Raw genomic sequence first — 16,415 nt, 5'->3', positions numbered from 1 at the left:
ATCGCACGTAAGTTGGGAATGTCTGTGTCAACAGTGAATACCATAATCAAGAAGGATCTGCAACTAGAAATGAGGCATAAGCGGCGAGTTCACAATCTGTTGCCTCGTCATATTGCGGAACGTCGCACGAACGCTAGAAAGCTCTATGGGACCTATCTTGCAGGGGAGAGATGGAAAAATGTGGTGACATTAGACGAAGCATATGTCTACCATAGTGACTGTCACAAACCCCGCGCGATTTAGTACCGCCCTCGCGACAAAAACAATTATCAAACATTGTATCGAGAATGCCAGGAAAGTTTTCCACGGGGTTTCATGATCATCGCTGGATACTGCTATAATGGCAAGCGAGCAATTCGCCGTGTAGCTAATAATGTGCAGGTAAACTCCACGTACTATCAGTATGAGGTTTTAACACCCATTTATAACATAGATATCCCGGCACTGTTTGGGGGGGGGGGGCAAAAACCAGGTCTGGGTGCACCAAGATAAAGCATCAGCCATACCTCCCGTTCGACTCGTCTGTTCTTACAGCGAATGGAGGTGGAAACTGGCATCCGTGCAATTCCTTACAGCGACATTCTGGTCAAGGCACCAGATGGGTCACCCATGGACTTCTGTGCATTTGGACTCCTAAAACGGGCCTTAGGAAAGAGACGTCCACGCATTCTAAATGGACTCTGGAAAACCTGTCAGGAGGAGTGGGAAAAGTTGGACATGATAACTCTTCGGAAAAGTCTGTTTCAATGCAAATTACGTTGTCGGGCTATAGCGCGGAATGCTGGTTTTCCAATTGAGCATGATCGTTGGTGGCGACATGGGTTTTCATGAACTTATCACCCTTCCAACATTGTCCTCAGAGATCCCGAACGACCTTCTGTATTTACCGTGCATTATTGAAAACAATACTTTTCCATAGCCCTTCTACACATCTTCAGTTCCGTACCATGCATGCTAGCCAGCTTTTACATCCATTAGAGTTTATATTATATTACTCGCGTACTTTCGACGTGGCCTTTGGCCACGTCTTGTACGCTCGCATGCGTGATCTTCGGCCACGTTGTGGGCGTAATCATGTTATAGATGGGGTAAAATGTCTGCATGTTTTATTTGATGAAGTCAAGCAAGTGTATAAGTTCGCTAATTTAAAAAGTTTAGAAAGTAACGTTATGTCTGTATGGACTCTAATAAGGTACAAATATTCAAAATATTATTGTCTATTTTCCTAATAATAAACTGAGAAAGTAATAACAGTTTCAAGATAATTAATTGGATGTTTTGCATAAACGAATTCAATAGCGACACTAAATTGGAAATACTATCTTTCTGCCACTCTCCTCGAATTCCTACCTTGCCTCTGTAATAAATTCTGAGTCTCGTATTTTGAAATTCGAAAAGTCTAGCATAATTCCCTTACCGTAGTTCTTGGGGTGAAAATAAACTTTCTGTAAGTTCCCTAGCAACGTCCGTTTCCATGGTGAAGAACAAGCATGGCAAACGCTCTAAATAATTGTTTGTTATTATACCTCTAAACATTTAATTAAAACAACCACGATGTAAATATATTCGCATTGAGTTTACCAATATATACGTTTCGTTTATTTGGAAAGTTTTGAACATAACTCTGTGTGTGTACGAGCTCTAATATGGTACAAATTTACAAAATATTCAAAATTGTATATTTGCTTAATAATAAAGTGAGTAAGCAGTAACTGTTTCAAGATAGTTAGTTAGATTTCTTGTATAAACGAATTCAAGAGCTACATTAAATTGAGAAAACAATATTTACGTCTTTTGACATTTTCACATTTGTAAACGTAATAGAAAAATAATTGTTTTCCGTCGTTCCCATCAAATTCCTACCTCTCCTCCGTAATAAATTCTGACGCTCATGTTTTGAAATACGAAAAGTCTAGCATAATTGCCCTACAGTAGTTTTGGGGGTGAAAATAAACGTTCTTTAAGTTCCCTAGCAACGTCCGTTTCCATGGACAACAACAAGCACGGCAAAAACTCTAAATAATTGTTTGTTATTATACCTCTAAACATTTAGTTAAAAGAACCACGATGTAGATTACATTTTCGCATTGAGTTTACCAATATATACGTAAGTAATTGATTCTGGGCTGAAACTCCTTATGTAGATGTCACTCTTGTTTAAGGCGCCTTTTTGAACCAGGTGTTGATTCATCTGTGTGTGATCTGTGAGAAATATAATGTAGCTAGACAATTAAGAATTGAAGGAAACAATGTGTGCTGCAAAAAATGTCCGTGGCAACGGTTGCTAAGGACGTGAGAAAAGGGCATTTTCACCCTTAAGGAAGGGCTAATTGAGGGATTTTTTAATTTTCTCGGCCTTTTGGGACAATTTCATGGGGGGTCGTAATCGGGCGTTTTTCGCCTCCGGGGCTTCCTTCATGGAGAACATTTATGTCAGTGAGTGAGTGAGTGGTGGGATTGGGGCTATATATATATTGGACTCGCGCACTTTCAACGTGGCCTTTGGCCACGTCTCGTGCGCTCGCCGACGTGGTTCTCTTATTTGGAAAGTTTTGAACGTAAATTTATGTGTGTTTGCGCTGTAATATGTACAAATAATCAAAATATTATTGTTTTTTTCTTAATAATAAGCTGGGTAAGTAATAACAGTTACAAGATAGTTAGTTATATGTTTTATGTAAACGAATTCAATAGCGACACTAAATTGGAAAAGTAACATTTTACTTCTGTAGTGAGTTTTACATTTTTAAACATAATTGAAATAAAGAAATGTTTTCCTTCATTCTTCGCAAATTTCTATCTCTCCTCTACAATGAATTCTGATGCTCACATTTTAAAATTCGAAAACTCTAATACTGTGCACAAAGTGGACTTAAAACACCAAATCAATTAATCGAAAACTCTAGCATAATTCCCTTACAGTAGCATTCGGGGTGAAAATAAACTTTCTTTAAGTTCCCTAGCAACGTCCGTTTCCATGGTGAACAACAAGCACGGCAAGCTCTAAGGAATTGCATGTCATTATACCCCCTAAACATTTAGTTGAAACAAGCACGATGCAGATATTTACGCATTGAGTTTACCAATTATACGTAATTGTATCTGGGCTGAAACTCCTTATTATGTAGATGTCACCCTTGTTTCTGGCACCTTTTCAAAGCCAGGAGTTGATTCATCTGTGTGCTATTGATCTGTGAGAAATATAATGTATCTCGACAATTAAGAATTGAAGGAAACAATGTGTGCAAAAGAAATGCCCGTGGCAACGGTTGCTAAGGACGTGAAAAAAGGGCATTTTCACCCTTAAGGAAAGGCAAAGTGAGCGATTTCTTAATTTTCTCGGCCTTTCGGGACGATTTCATGGGGGGTCGTAATCGGGCATTTTTCGCCTCCGGGGCTTCCTTCATGGAGAACATTTATGTCAGTGAGTGAGTGAGTGAGTGGTGGGATTGGGGCTTTATATATATTGGACAACGAGACGACAAGAGCCAGTTGTGTTAATTATCCAACGCTATCAAATAGTGTGAATTTTTTTTTATGAAGACATTTTACAATGGATAACCACCCATACATGCAAGCAATAAAAGGCATAATTACAGCATTTCCGAACGTTTCACGAAGATTTAGTGCCAATGTTTTATGCATATGTTTATCCCAAGCAGTAATTTTTTGTTCACCTACATGGAACATCGAAAGCGACACATTTGTTCGCAGAACATTTTCGGATATTTATCATCAGAGTAGACAGTTGGTGGATACGTGCAAGATTTTGTGTGCAGTTACACACGAGTATGCACAAGGCTATATAAAATACAAACAGTTTTCTGTGTAATTAAATGTGTGCTTCGAATATTTTATAATCAAACATCGGAATACGCAAGATAGCCAGTGAAAGTTCATATATTTGAAGTAGTCATGAGTGAAGTGGCTACACATTTAGCAAAACACAGTACATGTTGGTGTACCCAGGTTTTTACATGCAAAACAATGAGATGTGTTTAACTACGAATTCAATGATAAGTATTACGTACATTTGTTCATGTATGTTTTACCTGCTTACTTACGATTTCATTCACATATGTGACGCTCCACGTTTTGTGTATTTACTTATAAACCTTTTTTTGTGTTCACAAAGTATTTGAAGGGTCTACATCGAGTTGCAATATAAACAAACATTGTGAACTACGTTTCTTCCTTGCGAAGACGCTCCAGCCATTTGCCTTGCCTGGCGATGCATCACAGACTATTGACCAAGCGCTCGCGGATGAGCAATTCTACATAACAAATTTTTACGTAGGCACAAGTGTGGTACATTGCGAGTGATATCATTTTAATGACATGAACTCTTGTAATTACTAGTCATATAATGGTATATAATATTGTTTTTACATCGTATAAACATACGAACTTGTTATTATTCATTATAAGGTTTTAGGGAATGGATTTTTTTAGGGAATCAGAAGAAGGCTATGTTTTGTTGTTTTTTATATTTTGTCTGTTTGTTTTTCTATGAAAATACATGGAATTGGCGAACCTGGGTCATGTCAACCTTTGCGATTTGACTTTTAAATTTTCAACAGGGAAAATTTTCTCCGCGCGGGCGATCGTATCAATCCCTAAGATTATATGTTTATTTTATTAAGTCTCTCTGAACGCTTCATGTTGACCAGGGCATTCACTTGTTTTTCTCAGTTGTCTCAAGCCTCTGAGGCATGTTTACAATGCATTGTGTTGTCCCATACAAACCTCCTGAGCATTCAGGAAACAGGTAATACTTCTGATTACAGAGTCAGCGGTTTGCATGGTAGCAATTAAATAACACAATTCGGCATAGAGGAAGAGCTCGATGGCCTATTAATATAGAGGTGAGACAAGCTGAGAGGGGACTGACTTTTGGGATTGAGTTGAGAGAGACAAGGTGGTCAGCAAGGCGGTAGGTCAGAAGTGGAAGGACGCTTTGGTCAGCATAGTGGAGAAGCTTACAGAGGACTTCGCATATTTGATTCAGCTAAAGACTTCAGATAGACAGGTGATTATCCTACACCCAGCCATGATTCAGGTTCAACGGTTCAGAAAACCCAACGAGTGACCATTGTCTTCTCTGTAGTTAAGTTCCTTAGTGCGATTTTGTACCTTTCGCATTGCCAAGCGTTAACTCGTCATGCCAGTGACGAGTGGTCTCATCAGAGGATGGATGATGAGTAGTTTACATCACCCATTGATTAATTGGTTAACAGTTTAGGTATTCATAAGATTCCACGAACTTTAACTTTAAGGTTCGTTACGATTGGTCTGTTGTAATCCAACATTTTTTCTCAAAGTACCACCCATTTCACTAATAACTTTTTCTTCTACACAATATTTTCTCAATAAGATATGGATCTGGGTATTCAGTTTTACTAAGTTCTTCTTCATAAAAATTTCCTTTTAATATTTCTTTGTAATTGCCTTTAATAATATATATGTATGCCTGTTCCCTGGTAAGACTTCAACCACAGTGAGGAACTGTGTACTTCATTTTTTTTAGTAAAAACCTTTTGAAAATGGTGTTTCAATTTGCTAACTCTGACTTGATCTCCTAATTTGTACTTGGGTTTCTTGGTTGTGTATTGATATTTAGGACAGTAAACAGTAGAAATCAAAAAATAAATATGCTGACCAAAGCAGTAATTTATTGTATTAAAAACATAAACTAAACGTAACGTTTCAATATTCTAGCAAGGTCTTCTTCAGACTCTGTATCAAGTACAAAAGTAACAAGACTCCCACCAGACTCTTAGTAAGTTGTTCTGGAACTTTCCAGCAGGTGGCTTTCACTTGTGAACAGTACTTTCACCTAAAAGGCTAAAAATATTTACTTCCATATAGAATGTGGTTGGGCTTTATATCTCAAGCTCTTTTTCCTTCCTTTTCATCCTTCTCCTCTCTTCTTTCTCTCTTGTCTCTCCAGTCTTTCTAACACCTACTTCCATTTTTTGTTTAACTTCAGTCCCCCATTCCAGTTCATTGTGTCTTCTTCACCTTTCTTCTCTATTTCCTAGGCTTCCTTCCATTTTCTCACTAGCATTCTCTTCTCCCTTCCTATCTGCTTAGCCTCATCCCACTCTATGTCACGTCCTGTTTGAAGCTGGAGTTTATTGTTAGTAACATTACGAGCAATGACATTAAGTTCATTGGAGGTGGGTAGATTATTTATAAAATATTCTAATATTTTATGTTTGGCTTGGACTTCAGTTATGGCAGTGTGCACCACATCTGTTTAAGTTTAATTTTTATATTTTCCAATGTGGGAATCTCAAATGATTGAAACTGCTCACTCAAATCAGCAATTTTACTATCATAATCTTCTTGAGTTTTAATACTCTTGATAATAGCATGTAGTTCTGTACAAATACTGTTTGTTTGATTATTTAGTTGTTGTTTCAGTTGTTCTGCATTAGTGGTCTGGGATTGTCGAAATTTCTCAAGCTCATTTTTTTTAATTTGCTTACACTCCAATCTAAAATTTGAAGATTGTCCACTGAAGCCAACTTGTTGTATTTCTGCAGCAGGTATTTGATTTCGGATTTTGTGACTGGGATCCAGACACTGACACTGGTGGCTGGCTATCTCGGATTAGAGACTGGAGTTCAGAGTTTCCTGTAATGCTCGCAGATCAGTGCGTAATTTTGTTGTCTCTCATGTAATGCAAGAATTTCATCACTGTGATCATTGTGTTTTGTATGACCAAAAATATCATTAGGCATTTTAGTATTAGTTATTTATTGTAGGATAAGTGATTTTAAACTCCAGAAACACAGGTATTAGTTTAAGGTATTCTCCCAGTAACTCTATATACGGACATTCATTTTCAGATATATCATATGTGGTGTTAGTATTTATCTTATCATATTTCATACGATAGATATTACTCCCAGTAAATATTTTTATCTCACCTTTGTTCTCAGGATTTATGGTGAATTGCTGTTTCACACCAAAGGGGAATTTTAAATAATCTAGATTATTATTGAAAGCATAAAATACTTTACCAGTATCATCGTTATATTTAGTTAGGATACTATTTAATTGGATAATTAGCAGTCCATTTATTTTAGACAAGAGATTAGTGAGGTTTGGTGAGGCTATCTGAACAGGCACTTCCATAGCTTGTTTTCTAAATCCAAACAGATTCATGGTTACTTTATTGACAAATATCACATTGGTTGTCATTTCACAGGCTATAGTGACCCAAAGGAAAAGTGTGTATATTAAATGATGGAATCTGTATCTTGTTATACTCTGAATCCAGGGCAATTTTCCTCACTTTATTTGTAGTCAATATGTGATCAACACTTTGGATTTTCCTTTCACCGATTAATTTGGGAGACTTGGTTGTGAGGCAGTGATAATAATCATCAAAGGAAAGTTTGTTATCTACGTGGTTCTACCCACACACTTGTATATTTTAATACTGTATTTCTCTGATCTAATTGTATACATTTTTGCTCGCAATCCAACAAACTCTATAATAATATCATTATTTTTCTCATCTTTTAGCTTGCCTGGCACCTTTTTGTTGTGGGAGGGAATACCAAAATCAGGATTATATGAAGATGTATCAAAATAATCAAGCAACTCAGGGTGTTTTATATCTTCAAAGAGATTACGTGTTTTGATGTAATATACAAAACTATAAGTATCGATATACAGGAGAGAAATGGTATCCTTATGATAGGGCTTCATTGTATTATAGTGAATCTCCAGCATGTGCAGCTTGGACATATCCAGGACCGTAGCTCCCACATAGATTGGTTTGTCAAATTTGAGGCTTCTGCATTTGGAAAAGTGACAAATTTTCATGGTGTATTGTACGCAATTTGAATTTTGGATTTGCTCCAATTTATTACACTTTTTTGGATTAGAGACCAGCCTCACACCTACGCGCTTCCTAATATTCTCCATGGTCTTACCATAGACCGCATTGTTCATTAATTTATAGAAAACTCTATCCAAATTTGACTTGGCAGCTGTTCTGTGTATTGTGTTTGTTACAATATAAGGCTTCAACCACTCCGAATGCCTGAATCTGAGGACTCTTCGAGATTGTACTACATTGACTCCCTTGTCCATCAAGAGTCTGATATTCTTATAATGGATAACATATCCCTCTTTAGACTCTCGAGAGTCATTAGAAGCTTTTTTCCATTTTGATTCAGGTGGGCACTTAAACTCGGGAGCTGGTTCCAAATCGGAAAGCAGATTGTGTAAATTATAGGGAAAAACAAGATCCACCTTGGCAAAAAAAAAACATACTCGGTGTCATCAAAAGTTTGGATATCTATTGATGTGGGATCCATTCACTCGAAACCAGCATCAGGGAGTTTCTGCATCATCGAAAAACCATACATGTTATATAAATCTACATAGAATATATAGCTGGAGGGTTCATCTGGGTTATATTATTCTGTCATATGGGTGTTGTTGGCCCTCGCATTGTGTGCATTGCACCATGCCCTCGAGTACAGCTCTCTCTATGAAGAAAAGCATGTCCACATCTGTAATTAGCACCAGTTCGATTTTTGTACCCAGGGAGGGTATAAGAATGTTCTGGATCCAATTTATAGATATTCATAGACAATTTTTTAACAGCCTGGAATACGTCGGCAAGGATTGTCACATCCAATTTTAGATAAGCATCATGGTAGTCACCCTGGGTCCTACACCCTAATTTCTCCCACATCAGTTATGCATTATGATAATCCTGATCTGTGATATTTTGTTCTTTAAGTTGGCTGTAAAACGTATCTTGAGGAGGGAGAGACTCATCATTAAATTTATTAATGGCAGTCACATATTCAAATGGGTACACCATTTTTTGTCTATTGTGTACTATGCCCAAGCCAGAAAATTTATTGGTTGTAATTTCGAACTGGTCATTAGATAGTTTGCTAGCAATGGAATCCAGACCAGCAGAGACAAATCGAATGGAGTCCAAGAATCTAATCTTAATAATGCCACCACCAGGAATATTCACTCTTTTGCTGAGACAGATATATTTCTCCTGAATCTCTGCTAGGACTTCTATGTTCTCCATACCATAACTGAGATGTCTAAAAAATAGTGAAAATAATTACGCTGCCATTATGAAAAAATATGGGGACAAATGTTTCTCCCTCTATTTTGAGATTACAGCTATTTCGCAAAACTCCCATTTTTTCCAGTAAAATGGTAATGGTGATAAACTTTTTATTATAATTTGTAAAATATGAATTGAACTGTGGGCAAATCATAGTAGCATCACATAATTGCTCTTCGGTAGCAGATAAAGTTACCCTTGGCTTTGACACAGATAACACACTACCAATTTTCCTCAATTCATTTCTTATTTTTTGGAAAAAATATTTGATTGCATCTGGTCCTTGGTATACATAAGGCTCTCTGGGTTTTGATGAATTGCGCCAAACAACTACATAACCATTACTACAAACCTCATGGAGCTGATAAGGTGTAGTAGAAGATATTTCGGTTAGAGGGTCTGAATAGTTGAATGGTTTGTGAAATGACTCAAAATCTGCTATTATTATAGCTGGATGCTCCAACAGGGCCTTGTGTTGTTTAAATTTCTGAACCTCTCCTGGTTTGGGCATAATCATAAGCACAGGTTTGTTCTTGCCACAATATCTTTGTGCTCTTCAAGTTTCTGGTTAGCAATTTCTGGATTATTGAATTTGCTATAAGTCTGTTGAATACGATTAACAAATGTAGTCAAACACCTATGACAAATTTTTAATTTCCCTACGATATTTAGTTATTTGGCTTCTAACCAGACGAGAGAGATTGCGAATAAGACAGTAATGGAAAATATTCTCATCTGAAATAAGTAACAAATCGATGACAGTAACATGATCATCATCGATGGTGATTATTCTTAGGAGATATACAAAATTATTTTCTGTATAGGCATACACAATAATTGCCAAGGGATCTCGCACCCAATTTTCAAATTTTGCTATATCGGATATAGCAACAGGATATTCGATACCCGACATAGCATACTCAAACTCTACCTCATATTGCCTATAATAATGAACCTGCTCTGGATTGTTTTTCCAATAAACTGGGTGAAGTTTCGCAAAGACACACCAGAAAAAAAACACTTTTTGTCATTATTTTGTATATTAAGCACTGCTTTTTTATTCTGAATATTCTCTGGAAGGGGGCATAGGTAGAAGCAGAGAGGGGGGAATGACTTATTTTCAGTTCCAGTTTATGTGGATCCCAAAACAATTTCCAACCAGATTCTTTGTCCTCAAATTCATCGTGTTTTGTGAGCAATGTGTCCATAAGCCAGTCATAGATTTGTTCCATATTATCCTTATCACTTAGAGTCTGAGTCTTGGAACAATGGTGATGTATATGACGTGTTTCATCTGGTTTCTCATATTCAGAGGATAGGATAGTATTGAACTAGGATTGGTCTGGCTGCTTGATAGTAGATATTCGCAACTTTTCTTATGTCTTTTCAGATTGTTAATGCTAAAAGAATTTCCACAATAAGGACAGGGTTTGTTTGTAATAGAGAATTTTTCGGTTGACCAGTGCATATTTGCCCGGTGTTTTGACATATTTGTTTTGGATATGAATTTAGCACAATTGAGCATTCAGTTTTAAACATTTATTTTAGTATTTATTTATTATTTTTGTCTGGATATACTTCAACTCTAGAAGGTGCCCATATTTCAATTTCCCTTGGAAATAATATATTGCCAACAAATCTTTTTAAAAAATGAATATAAACTAATCTATGGTAAAAGTATCAAAAATAGTAAATTATTTTGGATAATAGTTATTATACGTATATAGATTTTGCTGGATACACAATCTATGCCTATGTATATCAAAATAGCAAAACATTTTGGGTACTAGTAGTTTTTCTTATTACTAGAAAGACAAGCCTATATGTTAGTATATTTAGTATCAAGAATTGTGAGCGAAATCTACGTATATATACACTCTCAACCAATCAATATTCTGACGGGACGTTCCCGAGCTCTAAGAATTCTCACCAGAGTCACTAACAAGACATTCCCAATAGGCCAATGCCTCAAGGTCAACACACGCTGGCCCGGTATTAATAGAATGGATCAATGTCCACACACGCACCCGGTATTGATGGAATGGGTCTATGTCCACATGTGCCTAGTATTGATGGAATAGGTCGATGATATTGTCACAGTGCGGTCGAACATGGTTTGCATATATTAACTGTCACAGGTAATTTAGTAATGATTGTTTATTAAAGGATATGATATAAAAATAATATCCCACATAATTTACATCTAGATCCTTTAGCTTCAAATTCTTCATGTTTTCTAAGTAATATGTCCATCAGTTGGGCATAGATTTGTTCCAAATTATTTATATCACTCAAATATAGAGTCTGGGTCTTGGAACAATGGCAAAGTTTATGATATGTTTCATCAGGTTTCTCATATTCAGAGGATAAAATAGTTTTATACTTGATAATTTATTTTGAAGTTCATTTTTTAGGAGTTCTATTATTGAAAATTTTATGTTCCTCAAGAAATTGTTGATATCACAGTCTTGCTCTCATTTGAAGGAGTAATTATTGGGACAACCACCAAAAGCTGTTGCAACAGGTGTAGACCAAAATCTACTTTGTTTTGGTTTCAAACAATCAGTTGGAGCTATATCTGCTTGTCTTTTCCTAGGATTGGTCTGGCTGGTTGATGGTTGAGATTCCCAACTCTTCTTATGTCTGCTCATATTAGGTATGCTAATAACAGTTGGTAATATAGGATTTTTTGGTTGACCAGTACATTTTGCCAAATATTTTTGACATCTTTTTAAAAATAAATTTAGCAAAATTGGAGCATTCAAATTTACCCATTGTTTTTTATTGGTATTTATATATTTTTTCTGGATATCCTACAACTCTAGAGGGTATCGATATTTCAATCTCACTTGGAGATAATATATTTGGCACAAACAATTTTTAAGAAATTTAATATAAACGAATCTATGCTTAAATATATAAAAAATAGTAAATTATTTTAGATATTGGTATATATATATATTATATATATATATACGTATATATATATATATTGCTGGAGGCACATGTCTCAGTCTAAGTATATCAAAATAGAAAAATATCGTGGTTGCTAGTATTTTATTTATATAACTGGAGAGACAGGTCTATGCCTTAGTATATTAAGAAATTTTATATATGTTCACAATTGCTCTCACAAAAAATTGCATATAACTACTATCAATAAGAACTGCTTTTTGACAAATGATAACACTGCTCGAGCAAAACCTATATATAAATATACACTCCCAAGCAATCAATATCCTGACGGGATTTTCCCGAGCTAGCTTCATTTCTCGGAATTCCCACCAGAGCCACTGATGGGACATTCCCGAGCCAGCTTAATTCTCGAGACATTCACTTACAAATATAAAATCATACACTAAAAATCTCAGAGCGGGTTATGCTAATATTATATACACACCCAACTAATTAACAGGCGATAAGAGCATTCCAGGCTTGCTTGGCACCAGGATTAATCATCTTTGTATAAATTTCGTACAATGATCCGTTAATTTTTTGCACTTATAGATTAGCTAAATCCACCAGAAGGTGTAAAAATATAGCATATTTTTAATTAATTTAAACCAATATAGGACCTAATATTAATCGACCCTCGTACCTTGAATTCCGGTGAATCAATCAATTTATTTCGGTGGCATTCGCCACTGCACACATGGCACCTTCAAGTTTCGCTTGTCATCCTGGGTGGGTGTCGATCAAAACTGCGTTTCCAGACTTTTTTTGAATGTCATCTATAAGGTGCTGGAAATGCGAGAGTTCGGATTCGGTGCTCAGACTTTTCAGTTTGGAGATCAGCTCTTAAACGGTGGCCAAAGCTTAGGGGATGACGGGCAATTTCGATTCCAGAGCTTTGACTTTCAGTTTGGCAGACGAAGACAGGTTGTCTATGAAGTTTCCAGCGTTCGAATTTGGGCTAGGACCTTGGCGAGGAAGGTGTGCAGGGCGTCTGTTCGAAGTTCCGCCTTTATGTTTTCCACCGTGGGATTTTCCAAGAATTGAAACTGTTCACGTAAATCTGGGATGACAGCGTAATCATCATATTTTTTTTCACTCTGAACGATAGATTTCATTTCGGTCTGGAAGCTGTTCGTTTGATCCTCTAATCGCTGTTGTTCCACGTCGTTGGTCAGTGGCTTAAGTTCGTTTTCTAATTTGCCAATGCTCACTTTCAAGTTTCGAAGGTTGTCGGTGGATGCAAGATTGTTCTACTATTGCAGCTGGGATTTTAGTTCCGCCTCGATTTTTAGGATGGGGTCTAGGCTCTGAGACTGCAGGCTTGCTATCTCAGTATGTCGGCTGGAGCTCGGCAAATTTTTAACCCTAACGTAGAGCATAGGAAGCTAAGCGCTGTGATCGTCGCGTTTCGTGTGACTGAAAAATTCGTTAGTCATTGCTACTATGCTTATTTATTAAGGGTAGATGATCCACATCTCTATGAAGAGAGGGATGATTTTATCTTAATCAACCAGAATAAGCTAGACGTACAGGCAGACACATCGTACATGGTGGCCGTGTCCATCCTATCGTGATTGATGTGATAAATGTACTTGCCAACTGAAACTTTGAGCTCCTCTTTGCTTTCGGGATTCATGGTGATTTGTAGTTTCAATGTGATTGGGAAATGGCAAACATTTAAGATGTTGTTGAAAACATAAAATGTTTTCATTGTATTCGGTCAGGTGAATGATCAACAGACCGTTGAGTTTAGATAATATGAATGGCAGGAGTTACAAATTTGATAACATTGGCGATGCAGTCTGGATGGATACCTCCATAGCTTGTTTTTTGATGGAAAAAATCATAGACAAAGGGTATTTTATATATGTTTTGTGTAGAGCATGGTTGCAAAAATGTCGCCTTAAAACGTAGATGTGTTGCCAACCGCTAGTTGCATATTACAGATTAACTCTTAGACGACCGTTTTGTTCCCTATATAAGGCAGCAGGTATTTACGCCATCGACCGTTCGTCCCCTAAAGGGGACAAGATGCTTTTGCGTGTAGAATCTGACTTTTTGGACAGATTGTGACTAGGTTGTTTTTTTCTGATATATATGTATTAGTTCTGCATGAGTCTTGAAGTATGTGATAAACAATCAGTAAAGTTTATTTTCACATGGGTTATATTGAAAGTTGGAGGATCCCTCTTAATATCTCGTTCCATTTTCTCTTATCAAATTTTATTATCCTTATCTTCTCAGTTCTGGGATTTGTAATAGCATCTTTACGAAGAGAACGAATGAACTAAAATAATCTTTCGGCTTGCCTTTTAACGTGTAGGTGCTAATGGGCTAGCCGGGTGTAGCCGTGTACGGGGGGGGCTAGTTCGCAGAGAGTAAAAACGGCGCCTGACATAATATTTTAGGATGCTTTTGTTATTCCCAAACAGGTTTCATTGAGTCGCAAGTATAATTTTGCATAGAAAGAGCACACGTTAGTGGGCACGTTTCAGGTTCTGAATTATTGTGTATCCAATATGTGCATAATTTTTCGTACGATATTGCAAAACATATCAGGCAATGTGATGTTACAATTCTGTACATTTACGTCTCGGCGTCACCATGTACGGGGCCTGCCGAATAAAAAAAATTCTTAAAAAAATAAGAAATATTTTATTTCTTCTTCTTCTGCTCGATAACGGAAAATTTGGTTTTGATGTCAACGGCTTATAGCCACATCTGTACTGAAAAAATAATTATAATTTGTAACTCCAGTGTTATTAGTTTCAGAGTAAAAAAATGATCGCTTGCTTCATATTTGAAAATATTTTTTCCCGGAAAATATATTGGATATGTGCGTGATTTTTTTGTAATTCACTCTCTCATCCTCTCATCCTTTGAAGGATGAATGCAACTTATCGTAATTTTCCAAGTCCGGGACCAAAAGTTTATATATATCGTGACTTTTGTAAACCTCTCTCGGGGGAACGATGTGCCACACGCGCACGCGCGTGCCTCTTATTATTTCTGTATTGTGACGCAAACAAGCAAATAATAATTGTTGTTTTTTGGGAGCGTCAGACAAAAATTTAAAAATTGCAATTAATCCTTTACCGTTAAGATTACAAAGAACCAACGCGAAAATAATTCTCTTGGAAGAATTTGAAAGACCTCACTTAATATTAAATTCTACGCGATTTAAAATATTTATCTGGGCTATCCTCCACTCGCAACATCTGCGGATGTATGAACCGGCCTGTCGAATAGACCGTTTATTCGTATCTATTTTCGGTCATCAACAATTGGTCGCTCTATTTATTTGGCGTTGCGATTATTGGTCGTACATATTACCAACCTCAACTATATATAAATATATTTCCGAATTGGTGGATGATGTTTTTTCATCTCGTTGTATCGACGTGCAAAGTTTGATCGAATTAGCGAATGCAGCAGCCGCTCCGTCCGTGGAACCTTTGCAAACTATCGTATTTCAGGAAAACGATAACATATATTCCCACGTTATCCCCGATATGCAATCGAATTACCATAGCACGCATCGTAGAATTTACGTCCAAATATAACACCAACACTCTATTGAAAACCTTTCTCAAAAACCAACACATCCAACCTTTATTCTCCCACCTTCAAAATAATTTCTTCCCATTAACAGCAACGGGAACAACACATCTCGGTCAATTGGTTCAATTGGAAATTCTTCTAACCGGCAAATCTTGTTTTTCGAATCAACAGCAAATTTCAATCGCTCAAAATAACGTAATAGCTTGGCTTGCATCTTTGTAGAGAAGTATAATCATGAATTTGAACGAGGATGAAATTGTACGATATTTAAGTCGCCGTGATGTATTATTGTGGTTGAACGAAAAATATTTTTTTTTGCACGACGGTCAAATCCTCACGAGTTTGGATTTGTATTGCGAATGCTGCCAAAAATTCAATCAACGTTGTTCGTTCTCGATGTTGGAATCTTACGTAGATTATTCCATGAAACATAAATCGATAATCCTATGCGAAACCGCCCCCAAAGCATTCATGCAATTTTTGATGTTCGCGTGGATGGTGACGCTCGGTAGAACTGAATCTTTTCCAATCCCCGTGGAGAAATTGTGTTTCATCGCTCAATGTAATATTTTCATCACGGACCAAACTTTTTTTCGAACCGATCCAAAAAAAATTCTGCACGTTAACGTTCGAAAATATCGAACGTCCTCGCTCGAGAGTGTGGGACGGAAAAATTGAAATCGATTTTCGATTCCATGGGAGCATCACCCCAAGCATTAGTAACTCTTCCGGAGCTTGCACGGCAAGAAGAACCCAAAATTTCGTCCGAGGTGCAATTGTTTTC

This window comes from Lepisma saccharinum, chromosome 22 (assembly GCF_977018435.1).
Source record: "Lepisma saccharinum chromosome 22, izLepSacc3.1, whole genome shotgun sequence".
NCBI lineage: Eukaryota > Metazoa > Arthropoda > Insecta > Zygentoma > Lepismatidae > Lepisma > Lepisma saccharinum.
The sequence above is the reverse complement of the archived record's forward strand: the minus strand, read 5'-3'. Positions refer to the sequence as shown.